The sequence below is a fragment of the Oncorhynchus masou genome, chromosome 2 (assembly GCF_036934945.1).
Source record: "Oncorhynchus masou masou isolate Uvic2021 chromosome 2, UVic_Omas_1.1, whole genome shotgun sequence".
NCBI classification, from domain to species: domain Eukaryota; kingdom Metazoa; phylum Chordata; class Actinopteri; order Salmoniformes; family Salmonidae; genus Oncorhynchus; species Oncorhynchus masou.
The window spans coordinates 51424206-51443331 of NC_088213.1; the positions used below are offsets into that span (position 1 = coordinate 51424206).

The 19126-nt window shown below is 45.7% G+C and overlaps 1 protein-coding gene and 1 long non-coding RNA gene across 2 annotated transcripts in view; one reads left to right on the top strand and one right to left on the bottom strand.

Moving 5' to 3' along the window:
- Nucleotides 1-19126, top strand: part of LOC135506266 (ALK tyrosine kinase receptor-like) — a 769161-nt gene that overhangs the window by 391386 nt on the left and 358649 nt on the right. The window lies entirely within an intron of this gene.
- Nucleotides 7669-9415, bottom strand: LOC135506273 (uncharacterized). The gene is made up of 2 exons (XR_010450362.1): nt 8121-9415; nt 7669-7996 (listed from the first exon to the last, which is right to left on the bottom strand). It is a non-coding gene; the product is annotated as an uncharacterized LOC135506273 (long non-coding RNA).

Sequence of the window (19126 nt, forward strand, 5' to 3'; positions counted from 1 at the left end):
ATAAAGCTATCGCCACAAGCTGCCGTTGCCACAGATAGTAATTATCATTATGGAATTGAAAATGGAAACCAATTACCGATGACTTGGGCAATAAAACATGAATGGTGCTTTGGTTTGGGGAATGAGAATGGGTTTAAGATTCATTCTTTGATGCCGGTCCTAGAGCCACAAGGTTCACAAGGAGTAAAGGAGTATGCATTAGACCAGATGCAGTATGTATCAAGGCTCTGTGGTGAAGTAGTTGCCCTTAGGTACAGCTCTACGGTCAGCTTTCCCCACCCCCAATCCTAACTTTAACTTTAACCATTAGTGGTGAAAATGCTAAACTAACCCAATATTTGTACCTAGGGCAACCTCATCCTACAACATGTATCAAGTGTCTTAGAGAATGAGTGCTGATTTCGGATCAGTTTTGGCTTTTTTAGACCACAATAATGAAATTACATGAACAGGGAGAACTTGCTCCTAGATCAGCACTCCTACTCTGAGACATATGGCTCCAAGTGCAGTACAAACATATAAGGTGAAATACCTGATGACATGTTCTTAGCATGTTCTTGGCCAAGTATTACTAAATATTAGGGGGAGGATTAGAGAAGGTTATGAGCACAAAAACAACACTTGACTCGACAGCAAGTCCCTATCTGCTCCAGGGGTACTGCACTGTGGCTGACCCTGTGCTACCAATCCTTCGGTTGTGTGTGTTTGTCTCAGGCGTTTTGATTTTTAAGCAAAAAAAAAAGATTTCTGACTGTAAGAAAATTGGATTATAAAGTAGTCTTCTGCTAAGAACATTCAAATAACACGTTCAACCCCAAGGGCTTAATTTTTTATGTATGTGGTTGTCTGTACATGGGAGGGAGTGAGGGAAGGAGTGAGGGAGTGAGTGAGGGAGTGAGTGAGTGAGTCAACTCATCTGTCACATTTGAATGTATTTTTATTATTTGCTGAAAAAGAAACCGGAACCTTGGCAGTCTTGTTAATTCGGTAACGAAAACATTTAAGAATTACGTTGTCTTATTTTTCCAATTTTTATGATAGTCCAGCTGCAGTTTTCTCCATAGGGACTGCTCATAACTGCAAAGTATAATATTAGTTAGGCATGGCAAAGGCAGTTGGATATTAAACCGATAATGTAGCGAGCTCTCTGATTTAGCAATAAGAGAGAGCTTTCTGGTCATTCAGTGGGAGAAAACAAACACTTTCATACATTTCGTAGTTAATATCATTCTCGAAACTTCCAGAGCAACCACAGTCATTTAGATATAAAAAATATTCAGTTTGTCTAAACGAAAACCTTCTTGATATTGTTATTGTAAGGCAAAACTGTGTTTTTCCTCACAGCCGTTGCCTACGGTTGATTTGAAACACAGTTCACGACTTCTCCGCAATATTCCTTTGCAGGCTCCCCAGGCTTTTGTACTGTACTGGATTCAAATTACATAAAAATTCCTCAGCACTTACAAATGCTTATTCTACTGAATAGAAAACAATGTGGATCTATTTGCCCTTGCATAAATTCTGCTTGGGGCCTATGGATTTCTCCTGCCTCTTCCTCTTTTCTTTCATCATCATTCTCTCTGGGATAAAGCACTCATCTATAGAGTAGAGAATGTGTTTATCATTTTGTCTCCTATGTTTGAACAAACTGTTATTGAATCCCAATTCTGGGAGGAGGTATGACTAATTTAATAGCTTCTTCCATATTGCATGTCAAGGGATCCAATGACCTTGAAAAAGCAGTGACCACTGAAAGAGGATGTGATGTTTTTACTTTCATATCGGCTTTATGTTATCGACATTATTCAAGGTCGACTCAGCGAAATGACGTTGCCACAAGCAGCACCGCAGATATTAAGATGAGCGAGATGCAAGACGCTCTCACACAGTCACACATAGTACCTGCGCGTGTGCATGGGTTTGCTTCACGCTGTTAGCGTGTGGTAGGTACGGGACCACAACAGCTGAGAGGTTGAGCCACGCGCTTCAACACACTTAGTTGTTGCGGAAATGTATCCACAGTGTATCCACTGTTTACTTTGTGCACCTATTTTGCTGAGTCTACCGTCTACCAGTATTTCCCATTGAGATATAGTAATGAATGGAAATCAGTTTAAAGTATCTCCATTGATACATTATAGTCTTGGTCTAGGATTAATCTGTGTCCGGTTAACCGTCCCTAAATGGAGTATATCTATTGAACATGCTTCATAGTTTAGGACTAGGCTTAATCTGTATCAAGGAAACGGGCACTAAAAGACGCATTCCGGCGCCGACAGAGATGGCCGCCTCGCTTCGCGTTCCTAGGAAATTATGCATTTTTTTTTACGTGTTATTTCTTACATTAGTACCCCAGGTCATCTTAGATTTCATTACATACAGTCGAGAAGAACTACTGAATATAAGAGCTGCGTCAACTCACCATCAGTACGACCAAGAATGTGACTTTCACGAAGCGGATCCTGTGTTCTGCCTTTCACCCAGGACAACGGAATGGATCCCAGCCGGCGACCCAAAAAAACAACTTCGTAAAAGAGGGAAACGAAGCGGTCTTCTGGTCAGACCCTGGAGACGGGCACATCGTGCACCACTCCCTAGTATACTTCTCGCCAATGTCCAGTCTCTTGACAACAAGGTTGATGAAATCCGAGCAAGGGTAGCATTCCAGAGGGACATCAGAGACTGTAACGTTCTTTGCTTCACGGAAACATGGCTCACTGGAGAGACGCTATCGGAGTCGGTGCAGCCAGCTGGTTTCTCCATGCATCGCGCCGACAGAAACAAACATCTTTCTGGTAAGAAGAGGAGCGGGGGCGTATGCCTTATGGCTAACGAGACGTGGTGTTGTCACAAAAACATACAGGAACTCAAGTCCTTCTGTTCACCTGATTTAGAATTCTTCACAATCAAATGTCGACCGCATTATCTACCAAGGGAATTCTCTTCGATTATAATCACAGCCGTATATATTCCCCCCCAAGCAGACACATCGATGGCTCTGAACAAACTTTATTTGACTCTTTGCAAACTGGAATCCATACATCCTGAGGCTGCATTCATTGTAGCAGGGGATTTTAACAAGGCTAATCTGAAAACAAGACTCCCTAAATTGTATCAGCATATCGATTGCGCAACCAGGGCTGGCAAAACCTTGGATCATTGCTATTCTAACTTCCGCGACGCAAATAGGGCCCTGCCCCGCCCTCCTTTCGGAAAAGCTGACCACGACTCCATTTTGTTGATCCCTGCCTACAGACAGAAACTAAAACAAGAAGCTCCCACGCTAAGGTCTATCCAACGCTGGTCCGACCAATCTGATTCCACACTCCAAGACTGCTTCCATCACATGGACTGGGATATGTTTCGTATTGCGTCAGACAACAACATTGACGAATACTCTGATTCGGTGTGCGAGTTCATTAGAACGTGCGTTGAAGATGTCGTTCCCATAGCAACGATTAAAACATTCCCAAACCAGAAACCGTGGATTGATGGCAGCATTAGCGTGAAACTGAAAGCGCGTACCACTGCTTTTAATCAGGGCAAGGTGACCGGAAACATGACCGAATACAGTGTAGCTATTCCCTCCGCAAGGCAATCAAACAAGCTAAGCGTCAGTATAGAGACAAAGTAGAATCTCAATTCAACGGCTCAGACACAAGAGGTATGTGGCAGGGTCTACAGTCAATCACAGATTACAAAAAGAAAACCAGCCCCGTCACGGACCAGGATGTCTTGCCTCCCAGGCAGGCTAAATAACTTTTTTGCCTGCTTTGAGGAAAATACAGTGCCACTGACACGGCCTGCAACCAAAACATGCGGCCTCTCCTTCACTGCAGCTGAGGTGAGTAAAACATTTAAACGTGTTAACCCTCGCAAGGCTGCAGGACCAGACGGCATCCCCAGCCGCGCCCTCAGAGTATGCGCAGACCAGCTGGCTGGTGCGTTTACGGACATATTCAATCAATCCCTATCCCAGTCTGCTGTTCCCACATGCTTCAAGAGGGCCACCATTGTTCCTGTTCCCAAGAAAGCTAAGGTAACTGAGCTAAATGACTACCGCCCCGTAGCACTCACTTCCGTCATCATGAAGTGCTTTGAGAGACAAGTCAAGGACCATATCACCTCCACCCTACCTGACACCCTAGACCCACTCCAATTTGTTTACCGCCCAAATAGGTCCACAGACGATGCAATCTCAACCACACTGCACACTGCCCTAACCCATCTGGACAAGAGGAATAACTATGTGAGAATGCTGTGCTCGGCATTTAACACCATAGTACCCTCCAAGCTCGTCATCAAGCTCGAGACCCTGGGTCTCGACCCCGCCCTGTGCAACTGGGTACTGGAGTTCCTGACGGGCTGCCACCAGGTGGTGAGGGTAGGCAACAACATCTCCACCCCGCTGATCCTCAACACTGGGGCCCCACAAGGGTGCGTTCTGAGCCCTCTCCTGTACTCCCTGTTCACCCACGACCGCGTGGCCACGCACGCCTCCAACTCAATCATCAAGTTTGCGGACGACACAACAGTGGTAGGCTTGATTACCAACAACGATGAGACGGCCTACAGGGAGGAGGTGAGGGCCCTCGGAGTGTGGTGGCAGGAAAATAATCTCACACTCAATGTCAACACAACTAAGGAGATGATTATGGACTTCAGGAAACAGCAGAGGGAACCCTTCCACATCGATGGAACAGTAGTGGAGAGGGTAGTAAGTTTTAAGTTCCTCGGCATGCACATCACAGACAAACTGAATTGGTCCACCCACACAGACAGCATCGTGAAGAAGGCGCAGCAGCGCCTCTTCAACCTCAGGAGGCTGAAGAAATTCGGCTTGTCACCAAAAGCACTCACAAACTTCTACAGATGCAAAATCGAAAGCATCCTGTCGGGCTGTATCACCGCCTGGTACGGCAACTGCTCCGCCCACAACCGTAAGGCACTCCAGAGGGTAGTGAGGTCTGCACAACGCATCACCGGGGGCAAACTACCTACCCTCCAGGACACCTACACCACCCGATGTTACAGTAAGGCCATAAAGATCATCAAGGACAACAACTACCCGAGCCACTGCCTGTTCACCCCGCTACCATCCAGAAGGCGAGGTCAGTACAGGTGCATCAAAGCTGGGACCGAGAGACTGAAAAACAGCCACCACTAACATTGAGTGGCTTCTGCCAACACACTGACTCAACTCCAGCCACTTTAATAATGGGAATTGATGGGAAATTATGTAAAATATATCACTAGCCACTTTACAATGCTACCTAATATAATGTTTACATACCCTACATTATTCATCTCATATGTATACGTATATACTGTACTCTATATCATCTACTGCATCTTTATATAATACATGTATCACTAGCCACTTTAATTATGCCACTTTGTTTACATACTCATCTCATATGCATATACTGTACTCGATACCATCTACTGGATCTTGCCTATGCCGCTCTGTACCATCACTCATTCATATATCTTTATGTACATATTCTTTATCCCCTACACTTGTGTATAAGACAGTAGTTTTGGAATTGTTAGATAGATTACTTGTTGGTTATTACTGCATTGTCGGAACTAGAAGCCCAATCATTTCGCTACACTCGCATTAACATCTGCTAACCATGTGTATGTGACAAATACAATTTGATTTGATTTAAAGTAAACACCTGCTCCTATAAAATGAAAAGCCCCATATGATTTAGATTTACTTACAAATAATCCATCATGCAGAGAATCATCATTATTCTGTTGAATTCATCTAATTGAATGCAGTCTAATTTGAGTTGTAATGACTATTCATCTAATTGAATGCACTCTAATTTGAGTTCTACAGACTATTCATCTAATTGAATGCACTCTAATTTGAGTTCTACAGACTATTCATCTAATTGAATGCACTCTAATTTGAGTTCTACACACTATTCATCTAATTGAATGCACTCTAATTTGAGTTCTAAAGACTATTCATGTAATTGAATGCACTCTAATTTGAGCTCTGAAGACTAGTCATCTAATTGAATGCACTCTAATTTGAGTTGTAAAGACTATTTATCTAATTGAATGCAGTCTAATTTGAGTTGTAAAGACTATTCATCTAATTGAATGCACTCTAATTTGAGTTCTACAGACTATTCATCTAATTGAATGCACTCTAATTTGAGTTCTACAGACTATTCATCTAATTGAATGCACTCTAATTTGAGTTCTACAGACTATTCATCTAATTGAATGCACTCTAATTTGAGTTCTACAGACTATTCATCTAATTGAATGCACTCTAATTTGAGTTCTACAGACTATTCATCTAATTGAATGCACTCTAATTTGAGTTCTACAGACTATTCATCTAATTGAATGCACTCTAATTTGAGTTCTACAGACTATTCATCTAATTGAATGCACTCTAATTTGAGTTCTACAGACTATTCATCTAATTGAATGCACTCTAATTTGAGTTCTACAGATTATTCATCTTAATTGAATGCACTCTAATTTGAGTTCTACAGACTATTCATCTAATTGAATGCACTCTAATTTGAGTTCTACAGACTATTCATCTAATTGAATGCACTCTAATTTGAGTTCTACACACTATTCATCTAATTGAATGCACTCTAATTTGAGTTCTAAAGACTATTCATCTAATTGAATGCACTCTCATTTGAGCTCTGAAGACTATTCAGGGACCAAGGTGGACAATGCATGAACACTAAATATATAGAGAGATCTAAAGACAGCCGTCAAACACTAAGGACCGTATTCTGGCCTTAGATACATTGACTTAATTGGAACATTTGTGTAAAACTTACTCTGGTGCAAATGGAGGATTTCTGTAAAAAGTTAACAGGAAAGTATTTGGACAAACAACACTTCATCTGCATTGCCAGAAATACGGTGGAGGGTTGCTGTTTTGAATATTCCTGTACTACTGTACAGTCCTGTAAGGCTATCAGTCTCATCATTGTGTCTCCTGACCCTTGATTACACACTCATCAGAATATATTGTTGATATAATGTGGACAATGTTAAGAAGCTGTAGCAATGAACTCTGCTTGAGTAATGAAGCCTGATAAGCCTATTGACAATTTGATTTGACACCAATGGGTTAGACTCTCAATTCGTTACAGACGCTGTATCTTAATTTGATCACTCTTTTGTTGCAGAATTTTTCCTTGTAGTGTATTCGAGGTTTCTAAATTGTGAGTGTGTGTGTGATTGTAATTTCCACTTAAACATTTTAGACTTGATTTGCTCATATGAAAAATCTATCAACCCTTACAAAAAATGTCCATCAATTATAATCCACATAACATTTCACATTTCTTGTTGCTGCAGGATTATTTTCCTTCTGTGTAAAACTGGCTCAAATTAGGATACATGATCTGTAGAGTAGCAGTGGCTACAGTACCATTATTTTTTCATATTTGTCTGATGTATTGTAATCTTGGAAACCCAGAAATTTAATTTTAGCTCTATGGCAAGACGTATCATTCACCCAAGTATAATCAAAATCCGGCCAGTGGTGTCTGACATATCAGGTTTGACGTATGAATGAATGGACGGAGACAGAATCATAGTCCCCTCCCTGATTCATCATGGTGGACAACGAGGAGAGGAAGCAGACGTTGTTACAACACAGAGGCGGATGCAAGATGCAAGCAACGATGGTTTTAATGAATGTAGTTCACAGCAGCAACATGACAGACAGACTGTACTCAGAAGGAATCCGACCCAGGAACTCGGGCGCATCTTCCGATCATAACGTGCTGAGAAAACCAGGGGAGTGTGTCCGGATGAGTAGGAAGGAGCACAGCAGATAATCCACACAAGAGAAGAGCACGGACACACGACACAACCTCAGAGAAGAAACAACGATCTGACAACAAGAAACACTGGTAACAGAACATATAAAGGGAAGATAAGTGGTTCCAGCTGGCGCAGACAATCAGGCCGAGATTGGGAAACCACGCCCACACAAACACTGGAGAGAGAGAGAGAGAGAGAGAGAGAGAGCGAGAGCGAGAAAGAGAGACGGAGGCAGTGGATTCATGAACCGTGACAATACCCCCCTAGGAACGCCTCTTGGCGTTCCCAGGCGAATTTACCTGTCGATTGAAATCATCGATAAGGGAGTGATCCAGAATGTCCCTAGCAGGTACCCAACTTCTCTCCTCCGGGCCGTAACCCTCCCAGTCCACCAGGTACTGGAATCCGCGTCCCCTCCTTCTAGAGTCCAAAATACGATTGACAGAAAAGGTGGTTTCCCCATCAACAAGTCGTGGCGGCGGGGGAACCGGGACCGGCGGGTTAATGCGTGCCTGAAACACAGGTTTTATTTTAGACACATGAAAGGTAGGATGAATTCTCCTATACGCCGGAGGAAGCTTGAGCCGGACCGCCACCGGACTAATGATCCTGGTGACTCTGAACGGGCCGATAAATTTGGGGGCAAGCTTGTTCGAAACGGATCGGAGTGGAATGTTCTTAGTAGAAAGCCACACTCTTTGGCCAACGACGTATACCGGAGGCTTCGACCGGTGGCGATCGGCCTTAGCCTTGGTGCGCGCCCCCACCCGGAGAAGAGTCTCACAGGCTCTGCTCCATGCGTGACGGCACCTCTGGATGAAAGCGTGAGCGGAGGGAACAGTGACCTCGGACTCCGTACTGGGAAAGATAGGTGGCTGGTAACCTAAACTACACTCAAACGGAGAGAGACCCGTGGCTGCCACTGGCAACGAATTGTGAGCGTACTCAACCATAGAGAGTTGTTGACTCCAGGAAGAGGGATTCTTAGAAACCAAACATCGCAACACTCTCTCCAAATCTTGGTTGGCCCTCTCCGTTTGACCGTTGCTCTGGGGATGAAACCCTGAAGACAGGCTGACACTCGCTCCCAGTAACCTACAAAACTCTTGCCAAAACTTGGACACAAATTGGGGCCCCGGTCAGAAACTACGTCCATCGGCAGGCCATGTAAGCGAAAGACGTGATCCACGACAGTTACCGCTGTCTCCTTGGCAGATGGTAATTTAGGCAAGGGAATAAAATGAGCCGCCTTCGAGAACCGGTCCACCACGGTCAAAACAACTGTCTTGCCCTGGGAGGGCGGGAGGCCGGTAACAAAATCTAGCGCGATGTGGGACCAGGGTCTCGAAGGGACCGACAGCGGTTGGAGTAACCCATCTGGGGGTCGATTAGAAGTCTTCCCAGTGGCACAAACCGAGCAGGCCAAGACAAAACTGTGAATGTCACGAGCCATCAGTGGCCACCAAAAGCGTTGCTTAACCAAAAAGCTAGTGCGGCTGACTCCTGGATGACACGCTACGTTGGAGCAGTGCCCCCACCGAATAACATCGGACCGACACCCCTCCGGCACAAACAACCGATTAGGCGGGCAACCGGGCGGAGCGTGACCCCTCTAAGGCCGTTTTGACCCTCGATTCAACCTCCCATGTGAGTGTGGAGACCACTAGGGTCCCGGGTAGGATGCACTCGGGAGTGGATGGGCGTTCGGAATGGTCAAAAATGCGAGAAAGGGAATCGGGTTTGACATTCTTGGAACCCGGGCGATACGAGAGAGAGAAGTCAAAACGTCCGAAAAGAGTGCCCACCGCGCCTGCCTGGAGTTGAGTCGCTTGGCGGTTCTGATATACTCCAAATTCTTGTGATCGGTCCAAACTATAAAAGGTACCCCCGAACCCTCTAACCAATGGCGCCACTCCTCCAGTGCTAACTTCACTGCCAACAACTCTCTGTTGCCAATGTCGTAGTTGCGTTCCGCAGGTGATAACCGATGGGAAAGGAACGCGCAAGGGTGCATCTTGTCGTCAGAAGAGGAACGTTGGGAAAGTACCACACCTACCCCCACCTCTGAAGCGTCCACCTCCACCACGAACTGACGCGAGGGATCGGGAGCTATGAGGATAGGAGCCGAAACAAAGCGGCTCTTGAGTTTGGCGAATGCAGCCTCGGCTGTATCGGACCACCTGAACGTCACTCTGGGAGAGGTTAAGGCAGTAAGAGGAGCGACTATCTGGCTAAAGTTGCGAACGAAACGCCGGTAGAAATTGGCGAATCCCAGAAACCTCTGTAGGGCCTTACGGGAATCTGGGCTTGGCCAATCCACCACAGCCTTAACCTTGTCGGGATCCATGCGAATACCTTCAGTCGAGACGATGTAACCTAGGAATGGAACGGATTGTGCATGAAAAATGCATTTCTCCGCCTTGACAAAAAGTCCATTCTCCAACAACCTCTGAAGCACTCGTCTGACGTGTTGAGCGTGTTCCTGGAGAGAAGAAGAAAATATCAGTATGTCATCCAGGTAAACATATATGAACTGATCAATCATATCTCTCAGCACGTCATTGACGAGTGCCTGGAAAACCGCTGGGGAGTTGGATAGCCCAAAAGGCATGACCAAATATTCAAAGTGCCCTCTGGGGGTGTTAAACGCGGTCTTCCATTCGTCCCCTCCCTTATGCGAACCAAATGATATGCATTACGTAAATCCAACTTAGTGAACACGGATGCTCCCTGTAACCTTTCAAAGGCGGAGGACATCAACGGTAAGGGATAGGTATTCTTCACTGTGATGTTATTCAACCCACGGTAATCAATGCAAGGACGCAGAGATCCGTCCTTCTTCCCCACAAAGAAGAACCCCGCCCCCGCTGGAGAAGAGGAAGGACGAATGAATTTAGATGCCAGAGAACCAGAGATGTATCTCTCCATAGCCTCCCTCTCAGGAACAGAAAGTGAATATAACTTGCCTTTAGGCGGAGACTCACCTGGCAATAATTCTATTGCACAGTCATAGGGACGATGCGGAGGAAGGGAAGCAGCACGGGACTTACTGAACACCTCCTTCAGGTCGAGGTATTCAACGGGCACGTTAGACAAATCCACTGCCTCCTCTAGAAACACGGAATCAGACACAGACGAACAAGCAGACACTAAACAGGACTCAAGACACTTGTTACTCCACATGGATATAGAGTTATGACCCCAGTCAACTCTGGGGTTGTGTTGGGTGAGCCAAGGGTGGCCGAGAACTAATGGTGCAAGGGGTGAGTCCATGAGTAGGAATGATAGTGTCTCAGTGTGATTGCCAGAAGTGATGAGTGTGATAGGTTCAGTGGTGTGAGAAATGTTGGGGAGTTCTAGACCATTGAGAGCGTTGACGGATATCTTGTGCGTGAGTGAGGTGATAGGGATCTGGAGTTTGTGAGCGAGCTTGAAGTCCATGAAATTACCCTCTGCTCCTGAGTCCAGTAAGGCTTGGGTGTCGTGCGTGTGGGTGGCCCATCTTAGTCTTACCGGGAGAGTAGATGATGAGGTTTTCTCTGTGGTGACACCACCCGATAGTAGCCTCATGTTTACTACCGGGCCTGATCTTTTACCGGGCAGGAGTGGATAAAGTGGCCCGCTCTACCACAGTAGAGACAGAGTCCTTGGGATCTCCGCCTCTCCCTCTCTTCCCGGGAGAGGCGAGCTCTCCCCAGCTGCATGGGTTCGTGAGCGGAAGCTGAACTGGCCGTGTTCCCGACGCTGGCATGCCAGCCCTCCGTGTCGTTATACGGTCTGTTAGGGCATGCTCGGCGGCCAATACGACTCAGACGAGCGTCGACCCTCAGGGCTAGTTCCACTAGTCCATTTAAACTCCTGGGAAGGTCCAGAACATAAATCTCCTTCTGGATCCGGTCCTCCAGCCCATGCAGGAACATGTCCCACTGCGCCTCCTCGTTCCACTGACACTCAGCGGCCAGAGTGCGGAATTGGATGGAGTATTCCGATACTGAATGGTCTCCTTGGCGAAGGTCAGCGAGTAGTCTGGCCGTCTCCCTACCCGCCACGGCCCGATCGAAGACCCTTCTCATCTCCTCGGAGAGTGTCTGGAAAGAGGTGCAGCATGGGTCCTGGTTCGCCCACACCACCGTTCCCCAGAGAGACGCTTTGCCTGATAGCAGTGTGAGTACGAATGCTACCTTAGACTGTTCACGGTTGAAGGTCCGTGGCTGCAACGAGAAATGCATGGAACATCTCGTAAGAAAGGCTCTGCAATAGTCAGGATCACCTGAATAACCCTCTGGTGTCGGTAGCCGTGGCTCTAGCTGGGAATCCGGCTCTGGCGGGGCGGGTTGAACTGCCGGTGTAGGTGGCGCAGCGGAACCCCTCAGATGTTGCAATTGTTGGGTCAGCTGGGATACCTGCGTCGAAAGGGCTTGTACTGCCCGACCTGTGCTGGAGATGTTCTCCTCTTGTTGATCCATTCTCGTGATACTGCGGGAAAGGAATTCGGTCAGACTCGTTGAACTCGCTGCATCCATGGTCTGGTCAGATCGTTCTGTTACAACACAGAGGCGGATGCAAGATGCAAGCAACGATGGTTTTAATGAATGTAGTTCACAGCAGCAACATGACAGACAGACTGTACTCAGAAGGAATCCGACCCAGGAACTCGGGCGCATCTTCCGATCATAACGTGCTGAGAAAACCAGGGAGTGTGTCCGGATGAGTAGGAAGGAGCACAGCAGATAATCCACACAAGAGAAGAGCACGGACACACGACACAACCTCAGAGAAGAAACAACGATCTGACAACAAGAAACACTGGTAACAGAACATATAAAGGGAAGATAAGTGGTTCCAGATGGCGCAGACAATCAGGCCGAGATTGGGAAACCACGCCCACACAAACACTGGAGAGAGAGAGAGAGAGAGAGCGAGAGCGAGAAAGAGAGACGGAGGCAGTGGATTCATGAACTGTGACAGACGTTAGATCACCCCCTTTCTTTGCAAGTTTCAGGCAAGAGAAAACTGAAACACATTTTTTTGAAATCTTCAACATAGAAATGCTACCGAAAATAATTTACTAACACTTGTTGACAGTCACCCATGATTCACCAAACAATATTTTGAAAGAGGAAGCAAAGTACATGAAGCATATGTTTTAGTTTCAGTGTCTACTCACCAAAGTTAATTGTAAGGATTAAGGATTTTTGTAAGGATTTCACAGCTGTACAGAAAGACTCATGTTTATTTTTTTAATTTATTTATTTCACCTTTATTTAACCAGGTAGGCTAGTTGAGAACAAGTTCTCATTTGCAACTGCGACCTGGCCAAGATAAAGCTTAGCAGTATGAACAGACAACACAGAGTTACACATGGAGTAAACAATTAACAAGTCAATAACACAGTACAGAAAAAAAGGTGAGTCTATATACATTGTGTGCAAAAGGCATGAGGAGGTAGGCGAATAATTACAATTTTGCAGATTAGCACTGGAGTGATAAATGATCAGATGGTCATGTACAGGTAAAGATATTGGTGTGCAAAAGAGCAGAAAAGTAAATAAATAAAAACAGTGTGGGGATGAGGTAGGTGAAAATGGGTGGGCTATTTACCAATAGACTATGTACAGCTGCAGCGATCGGTTAGCTGCTCAGATAGCACATGTTTGAAGTTGGTGAGGGAGATAAAAGTCTCCAACTTCAGGGATTTTTGCAATTCGTTCCAGTCACAGGCAGCAGAGTACTGGAACGAAAGGCAGCCAAATGAGGTGTTGGCTTTAGGGATGATCAGTGAGATACACCTGCTGGAGCGCGTGCTACGGATGGTTGTTGCCATCGTGACCAGTGAACTGAGATAAGGCGGAGCTTTACCTAGCATGGACTTGTAGATGACCTGGAGCCAGTGGGTCTGGCGACGAATATGTAGCGAGGGCCAGCCGACTAGAGCATACAAGTCGCAGTGGTGGGTAGTATAAGGTGCTTTAGTGACAAAACGGATGGCACTGTGATAAACTGCATCCAGTTTGCTGAGTAGAGTGTTGGAGGCAATTTTGTAGATGACATCGCCGAAGTCGAGGATCGGTAGGATAGTCAGTTTTACTAGGGTAAGTTTGGCGGCGTGAGTGAAGGAGGCTTTGTTGCGGAATAGAAAGCCGACTCTTGATTTGATTTTCGATTGGAGATGTTTGATATGAGTCTGGAAGGAGAGTTTAAAGTCTAGCCAGACACCTATGTACTTATAGGTGTCCACATATTCAAGGTCGGAACCGTCCAGGGTGGTGATGCTCGTCGGGCATGCGGGTGCAGGCAGCGATCCGTTGAAAAGCATGCATTTGGTTTTACTAGCGTTTAAGAGCAGTTGGAGGCCACGGAAGGAGTGTTGTATGGCATTGAAGCTCGTTTGGAGGCTAGATAGCACAGTGTCCAAGGACGGGCCGGAAGTATATAGAATGGTGTCGTCTGCGTAGAGGTGGATCAGGGAATCGCCTGCAGCAAGAGCAACATCATTGATATATACAGAGAAAGGAGTCGGCCCGAGAATTGAACCCTGTGGCACCCCCATAGAGACTGCCGGACAGCATGCCCTCCAATTTGGACCGGACAGCATGCCCTCCAATTTGACACACTGAACTCTGTCTGCAAAGTAATTGGTGAACCAGGCAAGGCAGTCATCCGAAAAACCGAGGCTACTGAGTCTGCCGATAAGAATATGGTGATTGACAGAGTCGAAAGCCTTGGCAAGGTCGATGAAGACGGCTGCACAGTACTGTCTTTTATCGATGGCGGTTATGATATCGTTTATTACCTTGAGTGTGGCTGAGGTGCACCCGTGACCGGCTCGGAAACCAGATTGCATAGCGGAGAAGGTACGGTGGGATTCGAGATGGTCAGTGACCTGTTTGTTGACTTGGCTTTCGAAGACCTTAGATAGGCAAGGCAGAATGGATATAGGTCTGTAACAGTTTGGGTCCAGGGTGTCTCCCCCTTTGAAGAGGGGGATGACTGCGGCAGCTTTCCAATTCTTGGGGATCTCAGACGATATGAAAGAGAGGTTGAACAGGCTGGTAATAGGGGTTGCGACAATGGCGGCGGATAGTTTCAGAAATAGAGGGTCCAGATTGTCAAGCCCAGCTGATTTGTACGGGTCCAGGTTTTGCAGCTCTTTCAGAACATCTGCTATCTGGATTTGGGTAAAGGAGAACCTGGCAGGGCTTGGGCGAGAAGCTGCGGTGGGGGCGAAGCTGTTGGCCGAGGTTGGAGTAGCCAGGCGGAAGGCATGGCCAGCCGTTGAGAAATGCTTGTTGAAGTTTTCGATTATCATAGATTTATCGGTGGTGACCGTGTTACCTAGCCTCAGTGCAGTGGGCAGCTGGGAGGAGGTGCTCTTGTTCTCCATGGACTTAACAGTGTCCCAGAACTTTTTGGAGTTGGAGCTACAGGATGCAAACTTCTGCCTGAAGAAGCTGGCCTTAGCTTTCCTGACTGACTGCGTGTATTGGTTCCTGACTTCCCTGAACAGTTGCATATCGCGGGGACTATTCGATGCTATTGCAGTCCGCCACAGGATGTTTTTGTGCTGGTCGAGGGCAGGTCTGGAGTGAACCAAGGGCTGTATCTTTTCTTGGTTCTGCATTTTTTTAACGGAGCATGCTTATCTAAAATGGTGAGGAAGTTACTTTTAAAGAATAACCAGGCATCCTCAACTGACGGGATGAGGTCAATGTCCTTCCAGGATACCCGGGCCAGGTCGATTAGGAAGGCCTGCTCACATAAGTGTTTTAGGGAGCGTTTGACAGTGATGAGGGGTGGTTGTTTGACTGCGGCTCCGTAACGGATACAGGCAATGAGGCAGTGATCACTGAGATCCTGGTTGAAGACAGCGGAGGTGTATCTGGAGGGCCAGTTGGTCAGGATGACGTCTGTGAGGGTGCCCTTGTTTACAGAGTTAGGGTTGTACCTGGTGGGTTCCTTGATGATTTGTGTGAGATTGAGGGCATCTAGCTTAGATTGTAGGACTGCCGGGGTGTTAAGCATATCCCAGTTTAGGTCACCTAAAAGAACAAACTCTGAAGCTAGATGGGGGGCGATCAATTCACAAATGCTGTCCAGGGCACAGCTGGGAGCTGAGGGGGGTCGGTAGCAGGCGGCAACAGTGAGAGACTTATTTCTGGAGAGAGTAATTTTCAAAATTCGTAGTTCGAACTGTTTGGGTATGGACCTGGAAAGTATGACATTACTTTGCAGGCTATCTCTGCAGTAGACTGCAACTCCTCCCCCTTTGGCAGTTCTATCTTGACAGAACATGTTATAGTTGGGTATGGAAATCTCAGAATTTTTGGTGGCCTTCCTGAGCCAGGACTCAGACACGGCAAGGACATCAGGGTTAGCAGAGTGTGCTAAAGTGGTGAGTAAAACAAACTTAGGGAGGAGGCTTCTGATGTTGACATGCATGAAACCAAGGCTTTTTCGATCACAGAAGTCAACAAATGAGGGTGCCTGGGGACATGCAGGGCCTGGGTTTACCTCCACATCACCCGCGAAACAGAGAAGGAGTAGTATGAGGGTGCGGCTAAAGGCTATCAAAACTGGTCGCCTAGAGCATTGGGGACAGAGAATAAGAGGAGCAGGTTTCTGGGCATGGTAGAATATATTCAGGGCATAATGCGCAGACAGGGGTATGGTGGGGTGCGGGTACAGCGGAGGTAAGCCCAGGCACTGGGTGATGATGAGAGAGGTTGTATCTCTGGACATGCTAGTTGTAATGGGTGAGGTCACCACATGTGTGGGAGGTGGGACAAAGGAGGTATCAGGGGTATGAAGAGTGGAACTAGGCGCTCCATTGTGAACTAAAACAATGATAACTAACCTGAACAACAGTATACAAGGCATATTGACATTTGAGAGAGACATACAGTGAGGCATACAGTAATCACAGGTGTTGAATTGGGGAAGCTAGCTTAAACAGTAGGTGAGACAACAACAGCTAATCAGCTAGCACAACAACAGCAGGTAAAATGGCGTTGACTAGGCAACGGGGCCGACAGATAAAACATAAACAAGCAGAATGAGGTACCTTGATTAATGGACAGTCCAGCGTGCATCAGCTATGTAGCCAGGTGATCAGTGTCCAGGGGGCAGGGAAGCTGGATTAGTGAGTGTTATCCAGGTTAAAATAAAACTAACAATGACTAAATAGCTTGTAGCTAGTTAGCTAGTTAGCTTCAGGAGGTGCTTGAGTGTGTTCTAAAAATTAAAAATAATAGCTATTCCGTATCACATTGGGTGAGGCAGGTTACCGGAAGGTATAAACAAATTAAAAATCGGAAAGAGATAATAGAGTAAATATGGGTCCAGTGAGTGTTTGGGACGAGGTGATTCAGACGGTTAGCAGGCCTGTGCTAACAAGCTAACAGTTATTAGGCCGGGGCTAAACAAGGTAGCAGTTACCAGGCCGAAATAGCAAGTCAGGGGATAGCAAGGGCTAGAGAGTTAGCCTTTGGGGGACGTCGCGATGGGGTGAGTCTGTTTATTCCTCTTCATGCGGTGACATCGATAGACCGGTCGTGGGTCCGGGTAATTGTAGCCCAGGAGTATGCTACGGTGGTAGGTATTGTAGCCCAGGAGTATCCTACGGAGGTAGCACAGGTGCTCTGGCGGGGCTAGCTTCAGGCTAAGTGGGTGGAAGCGCTAGCCAGCAGTAATCGTCCGGGGTTGCGGTTTAGCTAAACAAGTAGTTGTGAAGATCCAGATGTTCCGTTTGCGGCGGGAATCCGGGGATAAAAAAAATAAAAAAAATAAATAGGTCCGTTATGCTCTGGTTAGAGTCGCGTGAGCTTTTCGTGCTAAAGGTTAGCTGATGACCGGTTAGCTGAAGACCGCTAGCATAGCTGGTAGTTAGCTGGCTAGCGTCAGTTGAGGGGTTCCGGTTCCGAAGTAAATATAAATACTAAATACTTTAGGAAAAAAGAAAAATAGCTACATTGGGTGAGGCGGATTGAAGGAGAGTATTTGGAAGCTGAGGTTTAGCAAAATGTTTTAAAAGATATGCGAAGAAAAAATATGTAAAAACGAAAAAAGACGAAATATACACGGGACAAGGGACACGACACGTCTTACTGCTATGCCATCTTGGAGAAGGCCAAATTACAGATGAGGAACTTCTTGATGCAAATATAAAGGCTTTAAGTCTGGGAAAACTCCAGGGCTGGGTGGCATACCAGTTGATGTATACCAAGCCTTTTTTGATGTACTCAGTTGATCGTTATTGGCACGTTTTAACCAATCCTATGAAAATGGTTTATTATCAGATACTCAACAAGAAGGTCTGTTTGTATTATTACTGAAACAGGACTCAAGTGGTAAATATAAAGATCCAGTCCATTTAAAAAATTGGGGGCCCTTTACACTTCAGTGTTGCGATGCAAAAATTCGAGCAAAGTGCATAGCGCATAGAATTAAAAAGATACTATTCCTCCAAATCAGACAGTTTTTTTTACACAGACGATACATTGGAGATAATGTGTGACCGACCGGCTCAAATAGGTCTTATGTAGAAGAATTTTAAATGGTGTGTTTTACATTGGATAAAAGTAGAGACTCAGAGCTACAAAATGGTATATCAAACACTCCATTTTAGAAACAATGGGTAAGTAATTATGCTTTGAAAGTTGATAAACCTTTGAATGTTTTGGTACCTACTGGAGAGCTCTCTTTTGTGTACACCCATTCAGCATTGTTCACACCCTCTCAAGCCAGCCCAACCCATGTCTTTAAGGATTCATATGTGCGGTCATGTGCTAAACAGTGTGTAGTGTAGGAAAGATGAAGACTAAAAGTGGTAAAAGTAGTAGCCCACAATAACGAAAAATTCCAGGTAAACAGAATGTGTCTACATAAAAATATTTAATAAATATTAGATGAAGCTTACCCAGACACACTTGTCGAAATTGATTTATACTATAACCCCCAGCCACATCCATTGGTGGAAAATTTATTAAATTGTCATACTTGAGTAAAAGTAAAGCTACCTTAACAGAAAACCACTCAAGGAAATGTAAAAGTTACCCAGTAAAATACTACTTCAGTGAAAGTCTCAAAGTATTAGGTTTTAAAAATACTTCCTGCATCAATACTGCATCAAAAGGAAATGCAATTGCTAAAATGTACTTAAGTATCAAAAGTAAAAGTATGAATATTTCAAATTCCTTATATTAAGCAAACCAGATGGCAGAATTTGATATATCTATTTTTTTATTGACGGATAGCCAGGGGCACAGTCCAGCACTTAGACATAATTTAGAAACAAAGCATTTGTGTT